General features: G+C 37.3%; 2 long non-coding RNA genes across 2 annotated transcripts; one reads left to right on the forward strand and one right to left on the reverse strand.

Moving 5' to 3' along the window:
- Window positions 1–1,549: 1,549 nt before the first annotated feature.
- LOC124197627 lies at window positions 1,550–2,325 on the reverse strand. The gene is made up of 3 exons (XR_006876283.1): window positions 2,267–2,325; window positions 1,850–2,117; window positions 1,550–1,791 (listed from the first exon to the last, which is right to left on the reverse strand). It is a non-coding gene; the product is annotated as an uncharacterized LOC124197627 (long non-coding RNA).
- A 5,204-nt stretch (window positions 2,326–7,529) lies between these two features.
- LOC124197787 lies at window positions 7,530–8,299 on the forward strand. Its single transcript, XR_006876342.1, has 3 exons — window positions 7,530–7,791; window positions 7,910–8,159; window positions 8,229–8,299. It is a non-coding gene; the product is annotated as an uncharacterized LOC124197787 (long non-coding RNA).
- The last annotated feature ends 3,906 nt before the right edge of the window (window positions 8,300–12,205 follow it).

The raw sequence follows: 12,205 nt of genomic DNA on the forward strand, positions 1-12,205 counted from the left end.
CGTAAAACATCAGAAGTAGTAACTCTAAGAAAATCACCATCCGAACTCATCACAGGATCTGCACAGTGCGCTGACAGAATTGGTCTTTCTGTTCGAAGCCATATTTTGATTTCTGCGGACTTTGTTGGTAGAGCAGGCGGCAAACTATCTGATTTCTCCTTATCACATTTATCTATTTGGAGGAAAAGATTAGCAACTCGAATTGAACTTTCAGCAACCATTAAAAATGGTATGACTAAATAATTTATCATTTATCTTTATTTATTCAACAAAATATTTATTTCCGATTGGTTAAAGAACAATCAAAAAAATCTTATTGTTTACTGGGACACGAAGCTGTTTAGTTTGAATGATGGCCAGAAACAAGAGAGAATAGCAGTAATCGTAAGCGGATGCAAAACAGGGTAGGCGATATCTCAAAGTCCATAAAATGATGAGAAACATTCTAATAATTTGCATTATTGAAGCTCTAAAATGCTAGGCACTCCTCCAGTTGAGAACTCTACGGGTCAGACACAAATGATCGCCACACTTGAAATGCTTGACGAATGGAAAGTTAAAGAAATGGTGGTTGGAATGGGCTTTGATACGACATCAAGTAATTCCGGTATTAGACTGGGGTGCTGTTCTTTAATGGAGATCGAACTTTAAAGGCCTCTACTATGGTGCGCTTGCCGTCATCATTCCTACGAGATCCATATCAAACACGCTTGGCAGTCATTAAGAGGACAAAGAACTTGCCCAGAGGAAGTGTTGATCAAGAAAATTCAAGCTAACTGGGGCAATATGGATCGTGACACCAACAACTTGACTCTCTTCGAATGGCCTACAGAAAATATTTGTGATCTCCGGCACCAAGCTCATTCAGTTAGGAAATGGGCCCAGGATTGCCCATTTAAAGATACGTTTCCCAGAGGGGATTAAAGAGAGCTGATAGAACTTACTCTGCTTTACCTCGGAGGATCTCTTCCACATCGCAATTTTTATCTACGAAAACCAAGTGCGATCCATCATGCTCGATTCATGAGTAAGGCAATTTATCTGTTGAAAATGGAACTCATATCGGAGAGAATTGATTTAACAGTAGAAGAGAGATGAGAAATTAATCAGATGGCGGTTTTCATAAGTCTTTTTTATGCGCGACTTTTTCTGCGATCTTGCATTTCCGTATTTTCTCCGACTGATGATCTACAACTTATTGGTAAAATGATGTTTTTTCGTGAACAAAATGAAACCATTGCAAACGCTGTGATACTATCCGTTACCCGTCATTGTTGCTATTTGACTGAAGAGTTGGTTGTCCTCTCTTTATTCAATGAACAACTTGGAACTTTTACTCGGGAATTAATTGCTAAAAAATTGTTTAGTACTCCACGTTCATCTCATTTTGAAATTGGGAAGCCTACATTTCCGAAAATTGAAACAAATACTCCCCCTATGCTGCTCGATCTCATTGGTCGTTGCTCTTGGCTTTTATTTTCATTAATTGGGCTTAACCTTCAAGACTGGATGCAACTCCCAAGCAAATATTGGAATCAGATGACGGACTATAGGACAGTTAGAGACTTTTGTTTAAATCTTGAAGTAGTTAACGACTGTGCCGAGCGTGGAATAAAAATAGTAGAAGACTTTGCAGCGATAACTCCAAATGAAGCGCAATTTCAATATCTTTTGCAATGTGAATGTATTAAGGATATAAACCAGTTCTGACTCGGTCACTATCTGGATTCGAACAATCTTCAATGACTTGTCGCATTGCAGATTGAACAACCTACATTCATTCTTTTCAGCCTGAGGGGAGGAATCAGGTTACAGAAGTATGCCACAGATAAATTAGTTACTAAATTACCAACACAGATGACAGACTGGATAAGTTCTTCTTTTTAACATACTCTTTGAGCAGGGTGTTATCTGATTCCCAATGAACTTGGTGCAGAAGTCTAGAAGACAAATTTCTGTGCAGCCCCTTCCATGATTCTTGTTATCAACTTCCTCTAGTAGTCAGGCTTTAGTCTACTGGAGGTAGATTGTTGTTTTGATATCCAAATAATGGTTAAAAAAATCTCTTCCTTCTGGGTCACTGGGTGTGCTGACGAAATTAACTTTATCAGTGTTTCCTAAACAAAAGAAAAGTTGTAGGACTAGAAATTAAACAAGATTAAGAGTAGAAATTTAAATTCTTTCCACGACAATAATTAATAACTTTAGCTCTGTGAGAATCAAATCGTTGACTACAAGTTAAGCTGTCAAATTTTTAACAACAAACCTGTTTCACTCCTATTGCCGCTGGGCGGCACCATAGGGTCGGTGGCACCGATGGTTCGGTGGCACCGATGGTTCGGCGTTACAACGCTAGAGATAGGGAAAAAAGCTGGCACGCACTCCCACCGAAGGGTCGGGTTCCACGGCGGAGACCATGTTGCACTAGCTGCCATCTTGAAAAATAAAGAAAGGAAGAGGATAAGAAAATTTTTCCTTTAGAACCTGTGAAGTGACATCTATCGTTAAAGCGAAAAAGTTAATGGGAGGTCTCCGCAAATGGAGTGGCTAATTGGTCAGAAAATTGGTTTACCATGAGTGCGTCAAATTTCAGCTTAAGCTTTGCTTATGCAACGTTGCCTGTTATACGAAAGTCTGTGTATTGCTGCTTTCTCTGTCGTTCTGATGGAATGGGTTCGTTGTAATTGCTCTTTAGACAAGGTCATTTCTCCATCGGTATTCCTTTCTTTTATCACATCTAGAAAGCTGGTAAACAACACTTGCAGTTCGTCAAGTGTCAACTTAACAATTTGTTGAAACTCCGCAATTAACGATTTCGTGTGACAGGCAACGCCGCATAAGCAAAGCTTAAGCTGAATTTTGACGCTCTCCATGATTCTATTCTGTATCTAGCGTTACTTAAATGGTATCAGAAACCATAAGGATAACTTTCTCAGGGGATGCGAAAGACCAAAATCTTACATTTCAAGACTTTCAAGACACATCGCTAAGCTAAGACTGCGAAATAGCGACATTGTTTTTCCGAATTGAAAGAGCATGTTAAAATTGGGGATATGGGAACATTTTTTTAGGGAAAAGATACAGTATCTCACTTTTTAAATAGAAACAGAAATAAAACATTAGTTGGTTCGCTAAACAGTCTGGAATTTGTTTTAAAAGGAATACGAGTAACTTGAGCCCCGGTCAAATCCGGGGAACTTTAGTGTAGCGTAAAGTCGGACACTTTTTCTATTCGCTTTTCTGTAGCCTAATACCACGATCTGCCCATAATAGATTTTATCGTGGGAAATCTGCCCAGTCAGTAGATTCCCTACCTTACTTTAAGATTGCGTCATCACGGCGATGCTATAGACATCTGGTGGTGATGCGGTGCGTCATGGTTGGGTCATCAAAGATTGCGTCATCACAGCGATGCTACAGACATCTGGTGGTGATTTGCGACTGACCAATCACAGCGTGTTCGCATTGTGACATGAATAAGCTCCTCCCCCAAATGTTCGTGACAGGCACAGGCTCCTCCCCCGAAAGGTTCGTGACAGGCACAGGCTCCTCCCCCAAAAGCTTGTTCTTTTATTATATATGGATTAAAGATTCGGCTCAATCTAAGCTATTGCCCACGCAATCAAAACAGAAATATTTTCTGTGATTCATGGTATCGTAACAATATTAGGTACCATACCTCCAAAATTACATAAACGGCAACGGCGAGATTCGAACTCGCGCCTCCGAAGTGACAGGTGCCTTAAACCTGTGCCCTAGACCGCTCGGCCAAGCAACCGTTATAAAATTCTATTTACTAATTTAAAGTAGTAGGTAAAATAATAATTAAACTTGACATGGTGTAAGATTCAAATTTCAAAAGAAAAAATATATTAGTTCAAAAATAACTCAAAGTCTTTCCAATACAGAAGAATGTGCAGTCGTGCACATTATAACATAAATAATTTTTTAAACCGTAAGTGGTGCACAGCTTTTTATGGAAGCCGTGAGCGAACAGTTGTTTTCTTTATTTTAGGCCCTTTTGCAAACCGAATACAAAACAAGCAAGATTTTTTTAAAGAAGGGGTAATAAAATATGGTCAAATCGTAAGTTTTGAATACGGTACGCATCTTTGCACGCATGTCAAATCTCCTCAAAAATCAGATTTGTAACGCCCCTTTCCCAGTTTTCTTCTTTGCGTGGCTCAGAAACAACGTTCCAGAAGCGATCGGCAGCGACAATCAAACAGACCGTGAATGCTATCTGTATTCTGCGTGAATGAATAACGACTGTCTAATGTCAACAGTTTAATGTTCCAAGCGCGTCTGGTGTCTCTCGTATCAAGATTTAATGACTGAAAGAAAAACAAATTTATAAAAAATTCTACAGAACACATTCACAAGAGAGCAATTTGTTAGGGACTTTTGGGAAGATAAAAATTAATACAAATACAGTTAACAAGAAATGGATTCAAATTTCTGTAACCTTTACACTTTAATTTATAAGTGAAAAATTACTTGATCAACGTTAGTCTTTCTTCTCTGAAGATTTAATTTGACTTTCCAATGAGAATAACTTTGTAAACAAAAAATTTGTTAGTGAATTACGAGACTAGCTTGCAGAAGACCTCTGCCGATGAGGCGACAAGCAATCAAAAGGTGGAAGACATCACTCATTAAGTTTTTACCGATCAAAGCAAGAACCGAATTTGATTTTTAAAGACGACCCATTTTGCAATGCCTCGATATCTCACCAAAAGCTACGAAATCGGGTGTAAAAACACCAGCAGACATGGAAAGGAACGTTAACGTTATTATAATTCCACCTGTTTGCTTGTCTAATATAATCAATTAATAACTTATCTACATTTACAGAAGTCGCCACCTCCGCCCATTTGTAAACGAATTCTTAACTTTTGCCTATAATCCCCTCAGTGTCTACGATCTCAGTTTAACGTGCACTAAAATAGAAAAAAGGGTGAGGTTAATATCAACTAATAACTGAAAGTTGAGCACAATAAAATTCAGTTAATTGAAGTCGTCATCAAGGTTGCGCACTAACCTTGATTCTAGCGGTAACGGTAGCCGTTGGTATGCACTCTTGTTGGGAGAGGCTTGCCCATCCTTTGTCACTGTCAGTCCCCACAGTGGTCCCACAGTTGTTCATCCGAAGTCAAGGAGGTAGTTGGTGACGTCCCTGTCCTATACGCATTTGAAGGAGAAACAAAACAGAGATTCAATCAACATGTGTCAGAAATATGAAGGGCTCTGCTTTTAACAAAAAAATAAGGATCATAATCTCAACCAATATATGGTGGTTTTGGTTTCGTTAAGAGTCAGCGATAACACTCAAACAAATATAATCGAATTGGTATTCACGAGTTGATGACAAACAAACAGTTATAAGACGCTCTTATTTTCGACTTTGGTCTAATTTTACCATAGAAAAAACAACCCAGGTTCAAATTCGATCAAAAAAGCGAAAATTGGAAAACAACCTCGTGGGATCAAATTGACTTATTTAGTTATTTCATGAGACCCGGAAATCTTGTCAATAGAACAATAAAACTTGTCTTTATATAAATTACAGCTTACCGTCAGATTATGTGAAAACAACCGAATGTCACGGTAGCAAGACATGTACTGTAGGCCTATTATGCTAGTCACTTTCAATAGATAAGATAAGCAACTGGCTCAGAAAATCAAAGCATAAGGACAAATCGACTTTGAAACAGAGCTGAATCTGACTATATTTCAGTGTTAACAAACCAATGAGTAGGTAATATCTCGTCCAGTTAAGCTCAAGTGGACCGTGTATGGAATAACACACAAAAAACGACAAGTCTCCAGTCAAGCCCGGTGCACTAAGTTTGTAATGTTCAAAATTGAACGGCAAAAAAGAAAGGCTCCAACACGTTCGAACCAGTTTTGACGCCACATTGAGACCCTACGCCAACAGAGGACAGCCGACGGACAATGCAATCCGCTAATTTGAACTTCGTTAAAATTTGGTCAATTTGCGATAAGTAACAATGTAAAGTAGCATTTTGTGCCGCACTGAAAATATTGCGCTGAGCATGCAAAATTTTACCTTTCAAAAGTGTAACTAAGAAAAAATTAAAGTAAACAAGAAACTTGACAGAGAAATACGAGACTAGCTTATCAGCCAGTTTTAGGAATAGTACTCGATGACCGTTGACATCTTTGGGCTAACTAAAGTCAGCAATCAGTAGCTGTCGATAACCACGAAACACGAAATAAATGATCATATGTTCGTGATCACACATTCGGTCCTGTCTACTCAGAGAGACTAGTTCCTCATCAGATTAACCGAAATGGTTGTAGGGCGAGGACTTTTGGATTTTCCCACTACATGTGCGATGGTTTTATTTTCTTCTGATGTGGTTCCCGTATAAGTCCTGTGTTCTGTGTGCCATATAAGTCCGAGAAAAAGACATTCCAAAACATTATTTTGAATAACTAATTACGACCGATTACGACTTTTATTAGTACATGGCACGCCACGCACATAGCCTAACAGTGTAACAGTTCGTTTTATTTAATAAAAACAAAAATTGCGGAGAAGAAACTAAAAAAGTTTGACTCATTGTTTAAGAAAATACGTCTATATTGAACAAAAGAGACATTTTCCCTTATTATCTTGTGTTTCACTTTCTCGATTATTCAGTACCTTGAGCTACTGTGCCATATAAAGATTCGCAACAAACTAGTCAATTGTAGTGAACTAAAAAAGGAAGTCGGAAAATTCTCCAGAATTTCAATTTTGGAATAATGCTAATAGATATACGATAGAGCTGAAATAATATCAAATCAAAAGGTGTTAGGAATAAGCCTAAGCTTTTATGGAAATGAAAGTTCTCTCTATAGAACTGCACGTTCAACCAACTTGTTGTATTCCCGAAAAAGAAAGAACGATATCTCCTTATTTGATCCACACGTACCAAACGACCATCAGTCCATGCGAAAAACACCTGATGCTAATATCCAAGTCTGATAGAACCAACTGATATCCGGCCATCATATCCCATATTTAGCAATTTAATTACCATCCATTTAAAACAACCACACCTCTCACATAAACTAAAATGTGTCAGAAAGAAGAAAATTCAAACCAACCAACTACCACGGAACCGAAAAAGAAATGATTTTTCATCTCGTCTTTATTTACGCTCAACTGCTCGATTGAGCAGAAATGATTTTTCGTAAATTTCAACAGTGTTAAATAACGTAAACTTAGTCAAGAATCAAGATTGACTACACATGATAAGTTACATAAAAATTCGACAATTAATCTACGAAAATCCTATCCAATAAAAACAGCAAAAAAAGTTTCCAGCGACTAAACATTTACTGATGAGCGTATTACTTTAAAAAGGACTGAGCAAATTGAATTTAAAAAAAAAATTAATCGTCGTCAATTTCCTACTTTTAAAAAAGGTGCGGACAAGATAAATTGGTGAACGCGCAAGGTCATCAGTTCAATCAAACATTTTCCAATACCTTTATTTCGGCAAAAACGACAGGGATGTCGACTTAAACACGCATCTTCACGGTCACCTAAAAATAATATACGTATCACACGACCTTGAATAGGTGGAGGACTTTGATTGGGTAAATGGACTTTCAGCTGATTTTTAATTTTCCATACCAACAGCGAAATAACTTGTGCGCAATCTTACAACGAAACAAAAATCCGCACTATATAAAGTGTTGGCTGTCACTTCGATTTTCAAGCAGTCATCGCTAATTCTCCAATCCAATCCTCCAAGCATCGCCCCCATGTAGCACTCGGTAATTCAAAATTCTATTACTTCATTTACTCTGAGGCTAATTATATCGCAAAAGGCTAAAACGTAATCGTACAATCCTTGATTTCTGTTGTTTGCGCTACTTGCTGAATCATGTCTAGATTGCCACGGTCTTTGTCTCCTTGGCGGCCTACATTTTAATGGCCAATGCACAGCAACCGACAAGCTGGACCAACCCATACTTTTACTACCATTACAACACCCAACTGGACCTGCCTACGTAGAAAGTCTCGGCCGATGAAAAAGCAGGAAATTAGCAGCAGCTATTCACTAATTACAACGATCACAGTATGCAAAACACGCTAGGATCTCATGTCGTACTGCTAACAACATGCCTGAGGGATCTGAAAAGTAAGTTACGACAAAACAAAATAGTTTCTAATGAAAATTCGGATAAATTACGTGAAAATCTATTTTCAGCTACGAAAGCCGATTTGGTTCACACACATTCCGAGGTCGAAAATGTTAAAAAGAAATTGAATAAGCTGAAAGGTGATTTTTTTCATTTACAAACGAAGAATAACTGAAAATTTGAAATAATCTAATTTGCATCTTGCTAAAGGAGATCAAGTTAGACTAATGTTGTTGGAGGGAGCAATTCATGATAACGAGAATCATTATACCAATTTTGTTGGTCAGCTGCTCGAGGAAGATTTTCAATAAGTTGAAACAATTAAAGGAAGAACCCGTGAATTCTGCAAAACAACTTCAAAAAATTCTGTCTGAGAACTTATCGGCCTAGCTATAGTAGCGTATTCATTCTTGGCACTTTTATTTTACTCTTGGTGACGGAGGTTGTGTAAAAGGTTGAATTGGGAATAAACATATTGAGCAAAGGATTGTTACTGATTTATTACAGATCATCGCTGAAATTATGAAAATCGCCAATTGGATTTGAAACCATTACTGCGGAAGTGATTATAATTGTCTGTTGAGTGTTTTCAACAATCGCCATTTAAAACTGTATTTAATAGATATAAAGCCCCTTGGGCACCTTCGGGATTTAAAGTTAGTTTAAGTTTAGTTGAAAAAGTCGTGATAAAGTGTAGGATCAGTCTAGTCTATTAACTATTGTTTACTTAACAAGTGGTGCCATCTATGTTTTAAATGTTGAAATGCTGAAAACAAATTCAAAATGGCCGACGTTTACTTTTTAAAATGCAAATAAAAGATAACAATGTCACATGGGTTTCATGTTAAAAAACGATGCGAACCATCGTTAGTTACATTTGCCATAATGAAAATCTACCAGTTTTAGCTTGGAAATATGATTAATTCGTCATTACTGACCATTTTCATTTTCTACGATTCCTATTGGTTGAAAAAAAAATCCCAATAAAGCCTTTCAGGTCGACCGATGGAGGAGGAGCCTATGCTGCTATAAAGACCTCTAAACCTTCCGTTATTTAGTGAACTAAACATCTCAGGGATAAACTCTTTTTTTACGTCGCTTAAAAAGCGAAACCAGGAAAATAAAGCAACTATAACCACAAAAATCGTCACCCAGAGGACATTCAAAAGGTAAAAGTCCAGTGGACCCTACATAAACTTTGCTCTCTCGCTTTTACACGATGGTAATTTGTTGTCAATGGACAGTAACCCGACTCACCAGTCGATATTGAATTTCATGTCCACTCCTACTGTCGCCAATCAACTCGTTAATCAATATGATGGCACAACAGCGTACTTAACCCCCTCCTTCCATTCAAAATTAGGCAAAAACAAACTGCCGTAGAGAATTCTCGTAAAGAAGCTCAAAAGATGAAATGATGAAGAATAAACGCGAAGTTTGAGCATAGGGATTCAAAATACTCAGGCGAAATCAAAGTTCGGTACAATTCAAACCATCTTGAAACGATCATTGAAATGGGGCAAGGCTTACGCTAACCCAACTCAGGCTCAATAATCATAAAAAGGTGGTACACTTACTCGTTGATGATGTGCGTAGACTGGAATTTGATGAGTGGCGGGCCAGTGAAATCCTGCGACAAATTATATAAACATAAAATTAAAATCAGTTGCAGTTTCTTAGCTTATTTTATAACACTACATTTTTCAGTCTCCATTAAAAATGCAAAGTTTTCATTCCATGTGATATGTTTTTAAAAATCAATGTAATATTTGTTGGCGCTAACGCCACAACGACAGGAGTGGTGCATCGGCATATGACAACCCAGGATAGGTATTTGGTATCAGGTTTCCCATACTCAATTTTTAATGGGAGAAAATCCATTACAATTCTAAGAACATAATCAGAGAGCAAGATAAAGCTGAATTCAGTTTTCAAAAGTCCAAATATGATATCTCAAGAATAAATTAACGGAATGATATTAGGCAAAGCTAACCAGTTTTGTTGACTGATTGAACTTGCTAAAATTGAGCATAAAAGGAACTCACCGAATAAATTCCGCCTTGTCAATTTATTTACGAACTAACGTGACAATAAAGTTGAAAAATAAAAAAACAAAACAAAAAAAAAAGTTCCTGTCGTTCGAGCATCTTTTCAAAAACGTCACGATATCTCTCGCGTAGGCTGCGTCATAAAGTTTAAATTGCAGTAATGATGAACATTGCGGAAGAAACGAATTTAACGTTAAATTACTTAATCATTCAAAACTTTAATATTCAAATCTGAATCGCTTTATGCACGGTCCACTTTAAAACAATACTTTTCATTAGAAAATGAACTAAAGGATAATTTCTTTGAAACTAATGGACAATGTCCGATACTCTAAGCAACCAGAAAAACGAAAAACAATGGAAGGACTGCAATAGACATAATTTGAATTTTAAAAAAACTTTGAAATTTGGTGGACGGTGGAGTGACTAAGCGAAGTTACATGAATAACCTTGATGGGTTGATCCGTTGATCAGCGCGATATTGAATACGTTGACTCTAAAAACCTCTTTTAAGGGTTTTGTACTCTACTACTATAATAATTCGGAAATGAGGCTTTGTAAATTACATTGCAAATAATTCCGCTTCTTCACTTGCTTTCTATAATAAGAAAAATAAAGCCACCTTCAAAATACATTACTCAAATACACAAGATGCCACTCCCCCCATTTGTAAACGAGGTATAAACTTTTGCCCACAATCCCCTTATCTACTATGCTTTCCATCGTCGCTTACATTCAAATAAAAAAAGGGTGAGGTTTGTCAACTAATAACTGAAAGTTGAACAGAAGAAAAATCATCTAATTGAAGTCGTCGTCAAGGTGGGGTTCGCGCACTAACCTTGATTCTATTGGTGGCGGTTGCAATTGGTGGTATGCACTTTCGTTGAGGTTTGTCAATTCTCTGTCAGTCCCCAGATTTCCAACAGTTTTTCATCCGAAGTCAAGGAGGTAGGTGGTGCCATTTATGTCCTACGCGTCCGAAATGGAAAAAAAATAAATTCAATCAATATGTGAAGAAGTTCGGTTCTGAAAACCGCATTTCTTTCTTTTAAGTATATACCATACAAAAAAATCTAGATTAACTGAAAGTAATTAATGTTCCCTTTAAACAGACAGATTTTGACTACAATTTATCTGATAGCTAGCAATTTTGAATTTGATTGATTTCGGTCAACTGTGTTCAATTGTTTCTTGCTTTCCTCCAACTAGAGCTGCGATGCTTCGTCCTTAACCTCCAATCAGCACGATTTTTTAACTTACGGATTAGTAACCATTATCCGTTAATCTTCTATCAATAAAAAGAAATTTCTACTTTTATTTTCATTTTCTAATAATCAAGTTATAAAACTTATAACATCGAGTTATACATCACTTTTACATTAGCATTCACTTGTTTGCTGATTCAGCAACTTGATAAGATTTCGGGAATTTCAACACGACATCCAAATCGGCAATGAGGTGTTTTGTCTATACTGACAATAAATAATAAAGTTGGCGAGACGTTGTGACAGACATACGATCATCAGATTATGAGAACCAGCTCCGATCAATAAAAATACAGCCAAATTTGCTGATTCTACTACTAAAGATGTTTGTAAGCACAACTTGGGCAGTCCCTTGAAAGAACCTGCAAGTTCAAAAGCAATAATATACTACCGTATTTTAAAAATTGGGTGTGGACAGTTCATGGGCGTTCATGAGTACAAGGCCATCATATCAATCAAATAAAATGTTTCCACGTCCATTTGGCAAAAAATAAGAATAGGAGCCAACTTAAACACGCATCTTCACGGTCACACATAAAATAATATATGCAACTTTCAGTAAACTGTAACCATAAAAGGGGGAAGGGGAAGGCGGCAAGGCCTACGCTAAACCAAACGAAACTCAACAAGTATTAAAAAAGAGGTGGAAGTTTGGAACAGTTACATGGGGATGATGGGGCGATCACGTGATCTGCAATGACTGGAATGTGAACAATGCCTGGAATGTGATGG

Source organism: Daphnia pulex, chromosome 7 (assembly GCF_021134715.1).
Source record: "Daphnia pulex isolate KAP4 chromosome 7, ASM2113471v1".
NCBI classification, from domain to species: Eukaryota; Metazoa; Arthropoda; class Branchiopoda; order Diplostraca; family Daphniidae; genus Daphnia; species Daphnia pulex.